We start from the raw sequence: 17,481 nt of genomic DNA on the forward strand, positions 1-17,481 counted from the left end.
ATTTACATCAGAGGTCAGAGCAGGATGTGTGGATAAAGGCTAGATTAGCAAGGTTAAATAGTCTCCATAGCTATTTTATTAGCTGGGCTCATTATCATAACAACATTTTTTTTTGTATTAGTGGAAGTCAATGCTAGTGACTCTTTATATTATAATATTTAATATTTGACAAGAATCATAGAGAACTTAAAAAGAAGTTCAGCGGCCAAATTTGCTGAGGTGACACCTAGCAGACTGCCAGCAGTTCCCACCTGTCACTCAAAGAGGCCACGCCCCTAACCCTATCACTTTACTATAATGTAAACAAGTAAGTTGTACAACAATTCAGCTGTACAGTTCTCATGAAGAGGGAAATGAGATCTATCAAAACCAAAACAGTTTTTGTAGCAGGCTGTAAACACTTTTATCTCTGCTACAAAGTTGGACTTTTTAACATGGGGCTCTATGGGGACTGACTCACTGTTGAATAAATCCTCTAGTGGACACATAATGAACTGCATTTTTTTTTTAATTTAAGTTGATGTATCAGCCTGTTGTTTACATTATTCATTATTTTACTCTTTCAGTCTGCACAGTGAAGTCTGAGGACATTTATTCATCAACTTTCCATTGCTAACCTAAATTCTCCCATAAGCCCCTCCTCCTCTCTTCCTCCTTTCATCTTCTCCTCCTCATTATAATTTCGTTAATATATACATTTTCTAAATCCCCCACCATCACCCACTGCTTTTCTTCTTCCTCTCACCCTCTCCACTCTTCCCACTCCTTGAAAGCTGGAAATCAGGACAGTTAAGCAGCGGAGGGGTTAAGTGGAACCGTGCTTTGTGATTGGCTGCCGGCCGCCGGTCTGAAGCAGCCTACAGAAAGAGGTAACCAGGCAACCTCAGAGAGGGAGAGGAGAGCCGGGAGAGGGGGCAGAGGAGCAGAAAAACGCGCTGAAAGCAGCCTGCATAGTTTGGAGAGGGTATCGTGAAAAGAGATGTAACGGAGCTCGCACGCGCTCTCCCCGGAATGGAAAAGTGGATTACTGTCTCCGCACACACACACTGTGGATGTCTGAACGCTGCACGAGGACATACTTAGTGGATTCTATAACGCCTTTTCTCAACATGGGAACTAACTGTGCTCTTTCTTGCTGTAGTGTAAAGGTAAGCGCTCAGAGCAGCACGAGCCCGTCCTGCCCGCGTGCATACAGTGTCCAGAAAGTGCTGTGTGTGTGTGTGTGTGTGTGATAGTTTGTGTGAGTGTGTTTGGAGGTAAGATAAGCCTGTGGATTCACTGCGCTCTGCTGCAATGAATGATCTACCACTGCTGCTGTTGGTGCGTCGAGATTTTAGTGTCCGCGCATATGTTTGTGTGTCAGTGTGTGTTTCTCCGGTGTTGGGGGGGAGTGACCCCCTCTCTTGAAAATAGCTAGTTGTTCTTGGGGGTCGTGTGTGTGTGTGTGTGTGTGTGTGTGTAAGGCGGGATGGGAGAGCCGGTGCTCTGCTGCATTCAGCTTCATCCTCTCCCGCTCGTCTCTGTTGGGTTGCAGAATTTATTTGAAAGTGATAAAAACATTTCATCCCTGTATTCTCGCTGTATCTTTCGTGTTGTACGTGAATCTCGGTGCTTTTCTTGCGTGGTGTCTGTGCGTTTCCTTGCCCCTAAAGGGTGTTCGAAAGGAGGACAGTCGCTCTGTGGTGCACTGTAGAGACTTTATGAAAACCTAATTATACTTGATTTATTTTTTTCTTTTCACACTTTAATGATCCTATTGTGTGCACCAAGCTGATGTTTTATTTCATTTCGTAGCCGACAAGTGCGCATCCACACAGGCTGGATTCACTTTATTTAACGCTCTTTTACGCGCGGAGGTTTCCTGCTCTGAAAATAATGCTTCTGATGTGTTTGGATGGGATTCAGTTTTACTTTGGAGTGAGGGGAAATGGAGTGAGACGCGGTACAGTGGCGGCTGTGGTGCGGAGGTTACAGTCAGTGGGTTTGGGTTGATGGACAGTGAGAGAGCGGGTAGGAGGAGAGCTGCTGAATGGGAGCCCTGGTCAGTTTTCTCTGGAGGGTGGCGGAGGAGGCAGTGGAGGTGGGGGCTCCGCTGCAGCTAAAAGCCGCATTAATCATGAGGCTGTGGATCTCTGCAGACCCTCAGCCTGCTCTCTGCTTCTGTCTGACACTCAGCCTACACCTTCTCCATGTGTGTGAACGTGTGAGTGTGTGCACGTTACACTGTGGAATACAACACAATCTAACATCGAAGTATTACGGAGGTTTTGTTTCAAACAGTCCGAAGCGTGTAACCTTCACATGCTGAATTTCTTTCACTGCACACTTTCAGACTTTCACTTTCCCCCAATTTTTTCCACTTCATCACTTCATTGCATGTTTCTTGGAAACCTTTCACTTGTTACTCTGACACATTTCTCGCTGTTATCAGTTACTCATACTCTTTTTGTAGAGGCACACGTTTTTTTCTTGTATTATAGCACCTGTATTTGCAACTTCAAACAAATGCCAGAGATCATACAAGACACAAAGATACATGCCTTTGAAATAAAATGATATTTAAGTGCTGAAGCTGTTTTTACACATGCAATCTGGAAACATACAAGAGAACAGCCCCTGAAATTCCCCTGATGTGGTTTTCACACATGCATCTAATCCCAGGGGAGCGTGTGTGTGTGTTTGTGGGGGGGGGGGGGGGGGGGTGGGGGGGGGGGGGGGGGGGGGTTGTCTCCGAGGTCAATACATGATGTAAAAAGAAGCAACAGAGCAACAACACTATAATGAAATGTATCATTGCTATTTAAAATGAAGAAGCGTATGGTTGTGCACCAATTGTTAAGATAAAAAACAATTTTGAGGGGGCTTTCAGGAGAAACTCTGGATAAAGTCAGCGTGAAAAAAAATCAGTTCTTCAGGTGTTTTTCAGGATTTTAATCAAAGTGTGAAAGCACTCTTCGAGAATATCTATGAAACCTATGGAATAGTGATTAACGCTTTTATTTGCTGCAATCTGGTGTTTCACGTTAAATTCCTTATTTAACTTGTTTTTAATGCGGTCCTTTCATCCCATGTCTTCCTGTTTGGGCGTGTTCACACTGTGAGTTAAATTGCCATGGTAACAGCCTGTTTAGACCAAGATATTTGTCTCAGATTATTTATTAATATGTGAAACTCCTGACACTGTGATTGTATCCCATTAGTTAGAACAATTATATATCGCTGTAACGATAGTTTGCATTGTGTTGTGTGTTCCACAAATAGAGTGACAACTAATTTCTAACTAATTTCAAAGTACATTCACAGGTTCAACTACCACAACAAATCCCTTAAAGACCAGTTAACATGTAAAAACACCTGTCACACAGTGAATATATAAAAGTGACCTCACGATGAACAAACTTTAATTATAAGTTGTCCACACATTCAACAGCTGTATGTTGTTATTTAAGCTTTTAAAGTAGACATTTGAATGCATTGAAGTCTCTCTGTTTTTCTTTTACTCTCGCCAAGGTTAAGGAGTTTCTCTCCCTCGCTGCCTCACAGAGCTCTTACTTCTGCCCGTATGGGCCCAGCAGGCGACTTGGGGGCTCCATGGAAACCTGCTTTGTGCTCAGACTGAAAGAATGGACTGTTGAAGAGTCTTTTTCTTTCAATTCCACTCTCGGTCTGCTCCTTCACAGTCTCTGCCTCCCTTCTTTTTTTTTTTTTGCCAGTTTACACAACCCAGCCTGTCTCGTGTAATTCATGTCTTTCCCATGCAGTGCAGTTTGTCCTGTGTTGAATGGCGAACTGTTTGAATGAATGAATGTTGGGCTGAAGCTTTACAGCAGAGAGTTGTTAGTGTGTTCTTCACATCAGGATTCATGTGAACCTGCAGCTCTCTGTTCCGGTTCTTGGAGCTTTTAGCAGCTTTTGAAACACTAAGCCTGTAACTCTGAATTTGTGTCTCAGTCGGAGACTCGGTGTTCCTCTGGTATTTGGGAAGCTTTTCTCTCTCTCTTTTTTTTTTTCTTCTCAGAACAGTTTTGTGCTGAACAGAATTTTATCTAAAACATGAGGACGTCTGCAAAGAAAACGGCAAGCTGTGAAAAATAAAGAGAAACCTGCGGAGACTTACATGATGCCCATAGCGTTTTTTTAATTTAATTTTTTATAATGGCACTCTTTGTAAGTTTTCATCACGGCATGTTAAAAGTTAGATGGGAAGGGGGCTATTGAACAGTGCACAAGATCGGACTTAAACCCCAACTGGATCCAAACCAGGTCCATTGCTTCCTTCCATAACTTTACAACCACAGAGTCATACAGTAACCTCCTAATTTATGAGGCTGCAAACTTTTCTTAAGCACCCCACTGACACCTGTTGCCATGGATACTACCCAGCTAAGCAAATTGACAGAAATTCCAGGTAATCTACTCGACACGACTCAGGGGTTGACTCCGAGCCTTTCTTTAAACCATCTGTGGTGTAAACAACTCACTTCTTTATACTATAACATAGACTCAAAAATCCTTCTTTTATTTCACATCTTCAACAAACCAACTCCTTTTTTAGACTCCCTTAAGTTTATTTCAATTTTAATCAAGACCTGGAATTGGTTGCTTCCAGTTAACCCAGCTGTCACTTGTGCTAATGCAGCCAAAGAAAAAAAAGTATTTTTCTTATTGCACCAAGACTATTAGAGGCACTGCTTGGGGCTCCGGGCCAACAGGGGGGGCTCTGAGGGATGACACACTTTAAACCACAGCAGTGGCTCAAAATGTGCAAAGTTGAGAATGGCTGTTGGAAAGCAGCACTCACTATCGTTGGGCGACTGATCGACTCGTGCGTTATTACTGCGAAAAAAGTTTTTCATTGAAAGCTGCCAAAAGAAAATGAGAGTGAATTGAGGAAAGACGTAAGTAAGACTTGTTAAGTGGAGCAGATCGTGAAGATTACATACAAAAGTGAATGACTGATTGTTGCTTTGTATATAATTGTGGGGATGAGACACTTGAATAGCATCGCTTCAGCTAGCATTACTTTATTGTTTGTTCTATCAGCCAACGAAGCTATTGGAGCTGCAGAGCATCCATCTGTGGTAATCCAAATGATTTATTTGTCTCTATAAACCAGATAGCTGCATTAAAGCCAAGCTAACAGTAATTACAGATCCAACTTTTTAACTTGATCACAGATCTACTTGCTGATCAGCCAATCAGTGTTTAGCTTTCCTGACTCCTCATGAGGACAGACCTGACAAAGCATGGCTTTTTACTCGTCTGCATCAGGATGTTGTTGTTACAGCAAACTGAATTCACACTGTTTGCAAGTAAATCACAAGAATATCTGTTTATATGTCAGGCTCTGACGTGAGCGCAAGTGCAGCTGCTGTATAAATTCTACTGTTGAAGATGACTCAACAGATAACTGGCATGACTCGAGGATGTTATGGACTTAGTAATGACGTAAACGCTGCACAGAAACGGAAGGCTTGCCAAGAAGGAGTTTAATGCCAACGGCTGGCTTCACTGCAGTTACAGAGACATTTCACATCAGACAATGATCTATGACGTGTTCCAAGATGATAATAATTCAGGCATGAATCAGACCCGGTCCACTTCTTTTGGTATAATTTGAACCTCCCCTCTGTTCAGGTGCAGTTTCTCTCAGTCTTTGGTAAATTATCAAAATGCAGATACAATAAATAACTTTTTTTTAACTTCTGTGCATCTTCATGATCATCTTTCTCTTCTGCTTTGTGATGTTATACTGATAGATTCCTTGTCTTTAGTTTTTTTTTTTTTATATGCGCATTACATGCTCACCTTCAACCCAGACTCCAAACATTGAATTATATTACAAAATAGTGTAATATGTTATAGCCCATTATTTAAATAATCTACTTTATGTCCAAGTTTGAAAAATAAAATCTGCCACAGAAAAGGCTGAAGTACAGATGATACTTTTCTTAGAGATCCAGTCCAAAGACATCAACATGAGTCAAAGGTCAAGTTACTGATCAAAATGTTGCGTATGACGTCATAGAGAAGTCAACATAAAACATATAAGCGCATGGTCAGTTCTCTAAAAAACGACACATCTGTCCTCTGTGGTATTGAACTGTGGAGGTCAAACACACCTCTTTACAGACCTCGCCCTCCATCACTCTTGTCTCAGGATCAAAAGCATGCAGCCACTGATATTTTCTTTTCAGCTTCATTTGACATGAGACAAAAAGTGTTCACTCCCTTAACCTCAGGTGTTTTATGTGCCTCCTTTCTCCTTACTTTAATTTGTCAGCAATATGTAGGTCAAATAAACATTTTGCAATAATAGAGTAAAAGACCAGAGAAGAAGAAATAGAGGGGGAATCGACCGTCTCTTTGCTCGTTGCCTTTCCCGTTGATCTCCATCCTATGTGTGTGTGTGTGTGTGTGTGTGTGTGCATTTATATGTGTGTGTTATATTTCTTTATCTAATACAAAGGATTTGTGCGGTCGTGATATCTTACAACTACACACACACTGCCTCCCTTGCTGGGAGAGAAGGGTCTGTGAGAGTCCATCCAGAGGTTTGGATTGGTGCTGCCAGCTAATCTGCCTCTGCAGTCGTTAATCTGTAATCTGCTTAAAACACTCACAATCTGTCCGCACCGCTGGGATTATCATCTGCAGACACAACAGCAGCGTAAACACACACAGACACACACACACACACACTGTGACTGTGAAAAGGCTGCAGAGTCGTTTTTTGGCATCGCTTTGCTTCAGACTGTGAAACAGAACAGGCTGATAAACAGAGCTGCAAAGACTAATCGTTTAATCAATGAGTTGATCAATAGAGAATTAAAAATGACGGCTAACTTTAGCTTAGCCACAGTTCAAAACAACTGAGATTTTAAAAGTGATAATTTGAACCAGAAAAAAAAAATGAAATGAGCTTGAAAATGTTTTCTCATCAAGTCCAAAACTTCAGACTGACCGGCTGTGATTGTGTTTATGTCTAACAGCTGTGTGACATTTGTGTTTTCCAAGATTAGTTTGGGGTTCTTTTTTTTACCTTTATTTGATAGGACACTTGATCGAGTATGTGTTTCCAGTCACGTCACTGACATTTCATGATGTCCTTTGACTTTGACTGAGGAGAAACAAAAACATGGACTCCAGTGTGTACCTGCCTGACTCCACCTGTACTGTCTGCCACAGCAGGCAGCCAAACAAATGCAGACAGAGGGCAGGACGTCACAAGCTGCAGTTTAGAACAACCAACTGTTGAGTCCAGCTTGGTCGTAGGGAGCTTTAAGAGTCCTCATTTCATCGTAAACAGATCTTTCCTTTATTCATTTTGTCACTAACAGAGTGAAAACGAATGAAATTGTCTGTTTCCTTTATTCTTCTCAAACCTCTGTCGTCTCCTCCTCTTGTCTTCATCACAGCTCCATCTTCAACGTCCCCGTTTCCTCACAAAGTCTCTCTTCTTCTCTGAGCAAACCTGTCTCCGCATCTCTCTCTGCCTGTAGCATTGCTTCGGGGATGCCCTTGTTTCCGAGATGTTAATTGTGCTACAGGAACTCTTTGTTTTCCTTCCTCTCATTCACATCGTCATTATCACATTCTCCTCGCCGTCCTCCTGAACCCTCCTGCTCGCCTCTTACGCCGCCCAAGCACCACTTTGGACTGAAACCACAGAGGTGTTCACTTTGGTAATGAGTTTTCACAGCAAACAAAAGCACTTCAGCGCAGGACACACTCACACACACACACACACATACTCAGACTCACACACACACACATGCACACACACACACATACGCACACGGTGGCATGCGACACACTGGAGTCACAGCACATTAACACTTCAATTAATTCAACGCCTTACATTCTCATTTCCCCAGAAGTCAAGATCCCTGACCACCCCATCTTCTCCCTCTCAAGCTTTCTCTCTCTCTAACACACACACACACACACACACACACACACACACTTTACAGATGTGTACCACACACACACACACACACACACACAGTGACAGTGATCTTAGCCCTGTGTCGTGCCTCAGCAGACCCTGCAGTCTTACACGCTCCTTGTAAAATGTATTCGCTGCAGAGAAAGCTGCAAACAAAGCGTCATAAATTACATTTTAATTTGTGTTCGGAGCCTTTCACACAGCGTGTACCGAGCAGCAGAGATGCCTGCTCCTGCACTGCGCTCTTCATTCAGCCTGTACAATAGATAATGAATGCATGCAGGGGGAGAGGGAGCGGGTTTAGCCGGGGGGTTTTGTTAGCTACACTTCCCCTTGTGGATCGGCTCCACTGACTTCCACACTCGCTGTGAGACTGAAACAAAGTTAGAGGAAGAAACAGACGCAGACGGGAACGGAAGGACGTTTTCCTCCGAGGATTTCCTCTTTATATTTCTCTCTTTCTTTCTCTCCCTTTGTCTCCCTCACTTTCACCCCGTCTGTGCACTTTTTTTCCGCGGCTGCATTCTAATGAATTTTTAAATGTCCCATGATCCCTGTCTTTGTCTCTCTCTGTTTGCAAAGATTAGCCACAATTCAATATCCATCATTAGCTCCTGTCTTCCATACACTTAATTCACTCGGCGATCACTCAGGACAGGATGAGACCACCAGAGGATGTGAGCTTTCTGAGGTTTTAAAGCCACATGCCACCTTCAGGCCTTTTTAAGACCAAGTTAGCTTCAATGAACCTTTGGAGTTATTGCGGTTGAGGAAGTCTTATCCTCTGGAATTAAACACAGTCGTCATGCATGTTTGTTTAAACCAACTTCTGACGTCAGCTGACCACATACCATAAACAGGGAGCATTGTGTGGATGACAAAAGAAAGTGTTTCGTTTCAGTATAGTAGCATCATGTGTCATTTATAGCAGTGCAATTATCACACTTTCATCATTATTGCGATATGAGAATTTACACTTGGTGAAATGATTAAATGTTAAAAGTCATTGCTTTCTTACTCAGCCTGTGGATGGAGGCCTGGGTATAACGTTCATGCTTTACATCATTTTGATGCAGTTATGTATGTTAAAAAAAAATGTTGCCAATTCAGTGGAAAGAAAAGAAAAAAGTGGATTTTTGCAACACGTTTTAAACAGGCGTAATTGTAGACATGAAGAACAACGGGGTAACATAAAAAGGGAGTTGTATCTACTGTAATTCGCGCTCTTGGATATTTTTGTTTCATTGTTGCACTTCATACTGTAATTGCAATACTGAACCATGTCATCACACATAGCATCGTGCTCACATCATGCAGGCCTAGTTTCATTCAAATCAAATGGAGCGGCTCTATAACTAGCCCAAAGCCAGTATCTTCATCTGAAAAAAAAACAAAACACTCATATCTATTTTTTCACTTGGCCCTTTTATTGTCAGTCCTCTCATTCATGAGAAAGTGATGAGCATTTGTGACCCTGATTTGTTTGACAGATGAGGTGCTGGTAACCTAAATTCTGTTCCTGTGAGCGGGGCATCTGTTACAGCAGAGGAGAAAGGGAGGGAGGGAGGGAGGGAGGGGGCCCCTCAATCAGAAACACATCCCAAGCTGCGCTGGGACGCGGCTTCATGATGAAGATGGGCGGTGATGGGGAGCTGGAGGGGTGCACAAGCGTCAGCATGAAGGACCGAAGGCAGAGAAAGAATCGTATTTAAAAGGGGAGCAGAACATTGCCAGGCTGAAAATGAGGGAGGAAGACCACCATACGATTGGTTAGATGAGCTCTGCTGAAGAGACAGCTGAGTACCAATATCAGCCCAAAACAGTGGAAAGTTCAGTTAGTGCGCAAAAAAAAAAAAAGGGTGAGAAAGACCAGATCGTGAAGCGCTTATTGTCTTCCTGGCTGAAATTACACTAGAGCTTAATTTGCCAACAAGAGCCCCCCTTTCTTTTCTTTTTTGCAATAAGTGCAACATAATCAACTTCGGCTCAATGTTTATCAGCTTCATCTCAAATATAATATCCTCAGTTTCAGTTGCAGTTGCTCCTTAAACCAGGCGGTACAGACTCGTGCATGACACGGCACCAGGTCTCATCACATCACACTCCTGCAGACATGGACATCTTGTGTGCTTCATCTCGGGGCTCTTTCAGCTCTTTGTGATCACAGAAGAGAGTTTAATGGTTTCATGGTTCATGAAATGTTCTCCGCCCATAAACCAAGTTAAAGTTCAATTAAGGTGGAAACATTAAAATGATCAAAATTCTGTTTGATGGTGCAGTAAAGCAACAGTGGAAAAAAAAGAGAACCTTCTCAGCTGCAGGTTGAAGCTGTTGGACTGTGAACAACCAGGTCAAACTCACTCTGTAACATGTAGCTTTATAAATACTAATCCCAAACATAGATACAATTGAAAAACACAGATTTGGGAAACTGTGAATAAATAAATATAAATAAAGAATATCCTTCAGGAGAAATCAGGAGAATAAGTCTAAAACTTTACTCTGAAACTTCTCATCAGTCTGAAAACAAAAAAACAGGTTTTAATGATTTGTGGATACTGTAGCAGAGTGAAAGCAGACTCCTCTCCTTCTTTACAGTTATTCTGTAAGTCAAGTGAGACATGTATGTGAATGAATTAAATGCATTATAACATGCAGCAAAATATCATACAAAATAACACCTGATATGCTGGAGCACACATCTAAAGCTACGCTGGTCCTGAAGTTGAAATGCACACATTTTTTTATGATTGCACAGAGAGATTTCACCAGACGACAAACACACTTCACTGAATGCCTACATATACAATGAAACATGAAAAAGAACTAGCTTACTTTTTAGAAAAAAAACAAAAAACCCTTCACTTCCTTTTTGCAGAAGGTAAAATATGTTTTGCAGGTGTGACATATTTTTGCAGTTGACCCTCATGGCCACCGTAGAGACCCCTGAGCTGGTCTCTTTTGCTCTACTGCCATCCTCTAAATCCTCGTTTAATATCACATGCTAGTTTACAAATGTATTGTTTTATCACATTTATTAAGATTAGCCACTCATCCTACTTGTTTAGGATGAATAATGGCTGCCTCCCTGGTGCAGCACTGAACTCTTTGTTTACTTTATGAACAGTTGACAGAAAAAAAGAAGCAGATAAACAGCTTTAATGATGTTTCTATAAAGCTCTAATTCTTTTCAACACACAATAAGGAAACACCTTTTTAATGACCCTTCATTCTGTATTTCCCTCCTATGCTAGTCTTATCATTTTTTCCTTGTATTAATGTTGTTTACTGGCGGCTGTGTAAGAGGATTTCTCCCGCAGACACACATTAGGAATAAAGATCAAATGTATCAGTCCTCACTTAACTGCTGGGAATTTCCAGCTTGCATCAGCCCAGAGCTAGTTAGCATGGGTGTGTGCTTTAGATTGAGCTGTAAAAGTGGAGCTTTAGCACCGCTGAGGATGCGTTTATTAGATCAGCATTTACAGAAAATAAATTACAGCTGTGGGTTTCATTTTTTGAAAAGCCTAAAGTAGCTTTAAGCTGCATTAAGCAGTTTATTATGAGCACTAGTGAAGGGAAGACCCTCACTCAAACTGCGCAGTAAGAAGCTTTGATGACGTTTCAGGTTCTCACGGTAATCCTGTGTGTTCGCAAACAGACATCACTAATCCTGCAGAAACAGAGAAACAGAACCTCCCAATAAATCCACCTCCTCTCCTACCTGAACAGTAGTTCAGTGTCACATTTACAGGCGTATTACTGTGGGTTTACATCAAGCGATGGAAGGAGACGGGCTTCTTTGGTTCAGAAGTGTGTCTCAGACCACTGCACAGATTTGCGTTTTTGATCCCAACCCAGAGAAGCCCCGTTTCATGCAGCTCCTCCTCTGCATGAAAACATAACACTTGTTCGTATGTTGGAACAATCAATCCTTGATAAGTATACTCCTTGTCAGAGTCTAAAATCTTGTAGCCCAAAATAATATTTAGAAACACCCAAATATGTTTCTTATAAGATTGTTGTGTCCAGCTTGGAGGATTTATCAAAACAAAAGAAACTAATCTGCTATTTTATAATTATATAGACTTTTTATCCTTTGACGTTTGGCCTTTTGAAAACTTGCAGCGACTGACTAAATGTGTTTTGCATCTGTGGAATAAAAACACACCTCTGCACAGTTTCATATTCCTTCAGCCTCGTGGGAGCTGTTGGACTGTCGAACATTTCTCACAACAGGGAAGAAATACATACAATCAGGCGACTGAGTGACACATTTAGCAGGTTTATGAGTATGAATTAAAAGTGCATTCAGCAGGTTTAAGGATCCAGCGATCTTCACTGTGGGTGATTGTGTGTGTGCGTGTGTGTGTGTGAGTGAGAGAGAGGTGCGTGTATGTGTGTGAGTGAGAGAGAGGTGTGTGTGTGAGTGTGAGTGAGAGAGAGGTGTGTGTGGACAGGGGTCTTTAAGGATGAATCACCTGCTCTCATGGTCATTTGGGCTTCTTGATCGAGCTCCACAGAGCATCGACTTATACGCTCCGCTGGAGATACACACACACACACACACACACACACACAGACACACACAGAGAGATAGAGACATATAACTGAAGGGTAAATTCTATTTTTTTTTATTACGGATGTGCTTTTGATGGCCCCTTTACCTTTAGGCCATGACCTCTCTCCCCTCTCTCTCTCTCTCTCTCTCTATCTCTCTCTCTCTCAAATACACACACACACACACACACACACACACACACACAAGCATCACTTTGACTGGCAGAGTTTAATTAGCTCTATATGCTCTCAGATAACGGGTCCTCTCTTCAATATAGTCTGATAAGTTATATTGTAGTAACGAGGAAGGACCACCCATCCAACCATGAGACCATGCTCAGTGTGTGTGTGTGTGTGCGTGTGTGCGTGTGCGTGTGTGTGTGTGCACGCGCGCTCACACATAAAGCTGGATTAATGGAAGATGTAAGGCTATGAGATTAAATGACTGTGAACTGATTTGATGGTTTCAATCACACACTCTCTAACAGGCGGGGGAGAGGCTGACAGAAATATCTGTTGGAGGATTATTTTGAAGTTGATGATATGACGAGGATGACTGGACCATCACAATTGGTATGCGAATGTGTTGGGCTATGTGTGTGTGTGTGTGTGTGTGTGTGAGAGATTTTAAATGCCAAACATGCTCTCCTCTCTGCACTTGTAGCTTCAGTCTCAGCTGTCCTGTACAGTCCTGGTCAAGGAGCAAATAGTTTGGTGTTTTTCCCAACTTGGATACCAATGAAAAAAAGTTTGCTCAGTTTTTCTTAAAATCTGATTTAGAATATTTTTTAAATTGTCTGCATAGCCATACAGCTTAGCGTCTGTGCCTGCCCTCTGTCTGTCTGATTTATTTTCAGACTTTTATGCCTTCATTTGGAGAGAGGGAGAGAAAGTGGATAGCGTTAGAAGTCAGGGAAAGAGAAGGGATAGAGAAGCGGGAGATGGGCCACAGGCCGGAGTCGAACCCCGGCTGCCAAGTGAGGACTGTAGTACATGGTGACGCATGCGCTGCCACTGCGCTACCGGTGCCCAAGACCAGTCTCTTCTTAAAGGAGCCATGCATACCTGTGTCTTTTGACTTTTAACAAGAACCTCATACTGTAACAACCCCACTTCAAAAAAACACCCAAGTGTCCTTTGCATGAATCTAGACAGCCTTCAAAACAGTTCTTTCATTGTTGTGGTATTTCTTGTTCAGGGTGACTATCCCTGTTGGATGGATGGGAGGATCACATGACATGACAGAGGATAAACAATGTGGAAAAAAACAGTCAGGGCGAACAGTTCGGCTGCTTGTGTTGCACATGCAGCTCTGGACAATCAAATCAGGACAGATTCAGGCAAAGTGAAGCGCTGTTTGAAGGGCCTGTTTACAACGGAGCTTCCCAGGATGGATCAGGAAACGTGATGATGTGACAAAGGAGCAGACTGCTCATGACTGCCTGCTGCGTCACAGTGAGTCTTGCTTTTATTACACTTCCTGCTGCTGTGACCTGACCAGGTCACATGTACCACCTCCCGAGTGTGTGTGTGTGTGTGTGTGTGTGTGTGTGTGTGTGTGTGTGTGTGTGATGGGAGCTGCAGTAGAGTCCAGTGTCTCTCGCTGCAGAAAACAGACCTTAACCTTTGCTGTACATCAGATCAGTTGTGTGTGTGTGTGTGTGTGTGTGTGTGTGTGTGTGTGTGTGTGTGTGTGTGTGTGTGTGTGATCCGCTCACGCTGCCTCACACTCTCCTGAGAGAAACACTTAATGATCCCTCTCTGATAAACCGGGGCCTGAGAGGCGGATGGAGATGTGTGCTGAGGGGAATATTTGAAGCTGTATTGTCTATCAGTTGGCCTTCCCAGGAGTGGACCTCTTCAGCAGAGTGGATTGACCTCCGCAATTTATTACCTGCACGTCTGACATCCATCACATGTCAGCCCTCAGGGACACGCACGTAGTAATGATATCACAGCAGCTGTATGAGTGTGGACTCGGTGCTGAGGCTGCACTGTGAGCTTTATTAAAAGACTGACCAGGTGGAGCTGTGCTTCCTCTAACACACCACCTCCCACTGAGACTGGAGCGCCATCATTCACTGTGTGTGTGTGGCTAACTGGAGGATCTGTCTGGATGTTAGACTGTATGGTCCAATAATAGAGGTGTGACACTCGGGTGAAGCAGAAGCTTGTCAGTGAATGCGTGACGTCATCAACTGAAAGTCCTACAGCTGATTCTGAAGGAGAGCAGGGCTCTGAAACCAAGCCGATGAGGGCTGTACAGTTGTGCCTCTTTTTATACATTAAACATATACAGTTCCCTGCATACTGCCAAATCCCACTGATACACCAGAGGACGATAAAACACACAAACCAGAACACTGATATCAAAAGGTTGTCCTGCACCTGGAATTATTGTCTTACATAGAATCTGTTAAAGGATTACATTTTTATAGATCGATGGAGCAGAAATGTCACTGACTCCATGTCTGAAAGGGCTCCTGCGTGAGCTTCATCTGTCCCTGATGGTGAGAGATGTGTGTGTGTGTGTGTGTGTGTCATCTTGTGGCGTGTGTTGTGACGGGTTCGGGGGAGTTCTCAGGGGTGTAGCTGTAAATTAGAACAACAGAGCAGGGAGGCGACGGGGGGAGAGGAGGAACACTTCCAGGTGTTTCAGAGCGTTTAATCAGTCACCTGTGAGACTAATGAGAGGGGCACACACACACTTACACACACACGTATCTCCACACACACGGTGGTGGGACTAATTACCCAAACTCCACAATGCTGCTCCAACGCTCACACATGAGCGTTTAGCCTCCTTGCTGGCTCATCACAGCGTCCTCTCCTGCTACCTTCCTCCACCTGTCGCCTCCTGAAGGAGAAGCGGAGGGAGAGCAGAGAGCAGAGGAGAAAAGGGAGCACGGTGGTGTCTGCTGTAGTAGGTCAGGAGGCAGATATATTCTCTGGAGTGTCTGCAGGCGGGCCTACAGGTAACAAACACATCAGTCACACACACACACACACACACACACACACAGAGCACACCTGTTAGTGTACAGATGGCGAGCGCTGGGAGAGAGGAGCAGGGACATGAAGAAAGATGAGCAATCAGAGCGGGACAGCAGAGACAGAGAGAGGGGAGGGCGGCTGTTTTTCATGGGGGAGATTGTTAAAGGAGATGGAGGACGAGGTCAGTGGGGGGGGGGGGGGGGGGGGGGGGGGTGCACCTGTTTGTGTAGCACCGAGGGAGAGGTGGAGGAGGGAAAGGAGGGGCTTTTTTCTCACCTGTGTTTCCCCCTGTAGCTGAGACAAAGCTGTGTGTAATCGAGTGAGGCTCTCTCTCTAAGATGTAATGTTACGCACACACACACACACCCACACACACACGTTTTTCATGTCTTTTTTATCTCTTTTTTTGTTCCATCTCATAGAAGAAATAACCCTCTTCATTAAAGACACTTCTCTCTCTACTCTTGAGATATGCCGTTATAATTTTGTCCTCTATAATCAGGGAATAAAAGCTTTGAGTCTGTGTGTGCATGCACGAGTGTGTGTGTGTGTGTGTGTGTGTGTGTGTGTGTGTGTGTGTGTGTGTGCTGGTGCCCCCAGCTACATATCTTAATCTCCCATCTATTAGCATATTCAGAGTTCTGCTCCGGCTGGTGGAGGCATCTGATAGGCTAATTTTTCAGCCCCGTCGGCCTTCATCTGGCTGCTGGAAGTGAAGTGGAAGATGGTGTCTTGGGAATAAGATGAGAAGGAAAAAAAAGTCTTTTCTGTCTCGGTCTCTCTGCACACATCTGAATCCTCAATGAGCCAGAGGATGGCTGGATAGTACAGATGCTATTCATCAGATGATGAATTTAGGAAAAGTCAAATCTTAGCTTTGGTTACAGCTGGTTTTGTTCTGTTTTTTAAAAAAAAAATTCCTAAGAAATGTGCATGTTGGGTGCCCATAACAACAAATATACCGTGCAGAAAGTTGTTCATACAGTTTGAAAGACAGAGGGATAGATCTGTGTATTCAAAGATTGTTGAAGCAGCCAGTGACATCAAAAACACTACAATGAAAAGTAAAAACTGGACACAAACACAGTACAGTGTAAAATGCTTGTTTCGAGGGTAGAAGGGTGCACACAAGCTTTTGAGGTCCAAGATGGTCATCGCTGCAACTCAATTCGGTCTGCCGAGGGACGAGGGGGGAAAACAGCCACATGGGAGTGCCGCCTACTTTTTAGGTTAAAATAAATACATTCCGCACCAGAATTCAAACTTTGAAGAAGGACACGCACATCAGCATAGCATGAATTTGTATTTGATCGAACACCAAAATAATCTCAGGTGGTTGAAGTTTCCTTTTAATGCATATTCAACTTTTTAATAATACATTCTTATTTGGTGTGACGTCACATTTCTTAAAACAGCAAAATAAAAGTCGTTGAGTTGTGAACTTTTGGTTTGCCAAACTGTACTCACGTGAAGACCTCAAAATTAAATCCAAACGCTGCAAATTAAAAATGATCAGTGGTTTCAGTCATGCTTTGTCGCATCATCATTCAACATGCGGTTTTCGGTGAACACATTGGTCAGTCAGTCCTCTGTTGCAGGAATTGAACAAAACATTTCATAAGATGAATGCGAACGCTGAAGGAAACCTGTTCATGTTTTTACACATGATATCAGAGACACTCCGGCTGTATTTGGCCATGTGCTGCTGAAATATGAATACTGCTCCTTGATTTTTCTGTTTGAATTTATTCGTCTTACCTTCTCCCAGACATCGGTAAAGATTTTTAGAATCAGCCATAAAGCATTTCTGAGAAGAAAAAAAACCAAAACACAATCTGTGGAAGTGCAGTCTCATGTCTTCTTCCTCAGAAAGGGAGGTCAAGTCCAGGCAGGAGCAACACCGGACTTTAATATTAATCCACACAGATGCAATGAGCTGCTGTGTGTGTGCGTGCATGAGTGTGTGTGTGTGTGTGTGT

At 43.1% G+C, this 17,481-nt stretch overlaps 1 protein-coding gene across 5 annotated transcripts in view; it reads left to right on the forward strand.

Moving 5' to 3' along the window:
- The first annotated feature begins 589 nt into the window (after positions 1-589).
- The window catches only part of dab1a (DAB adaptor protein 1a), a 92,605-nt gene continuing 75,713 nt past the window's right edge, over positions 590-17,481 (forward strand). For 3 of the 5 annotated variants that reach the window (XM_079351389.1, XM_079351390.1, XM_079351391.1), the window contains exon 1: positions 594-1,148. The gene's annotated coding sequence lies outside the window, so the exon portion shown is untranslated. Of the gene's footprint in view, positions 1,149-17,481 lie in introns of all 5 variants that reach the window. The other 2 variants (XM_079351387.1, XM_079351388.1) reach the window with 2 other exon arrangements.

The sequence above is a fragment of the Symphodus melops genome (assembly GCF_947650265.1).
Source record: "Symphodus melops genome assembly, chromosome: 8".
Lineage (NCBI taxonomy): Eukaryota > Metazoa > Chordata > Actinopteri > Labriformes > Labridae > Symphodus > Symphodus melops.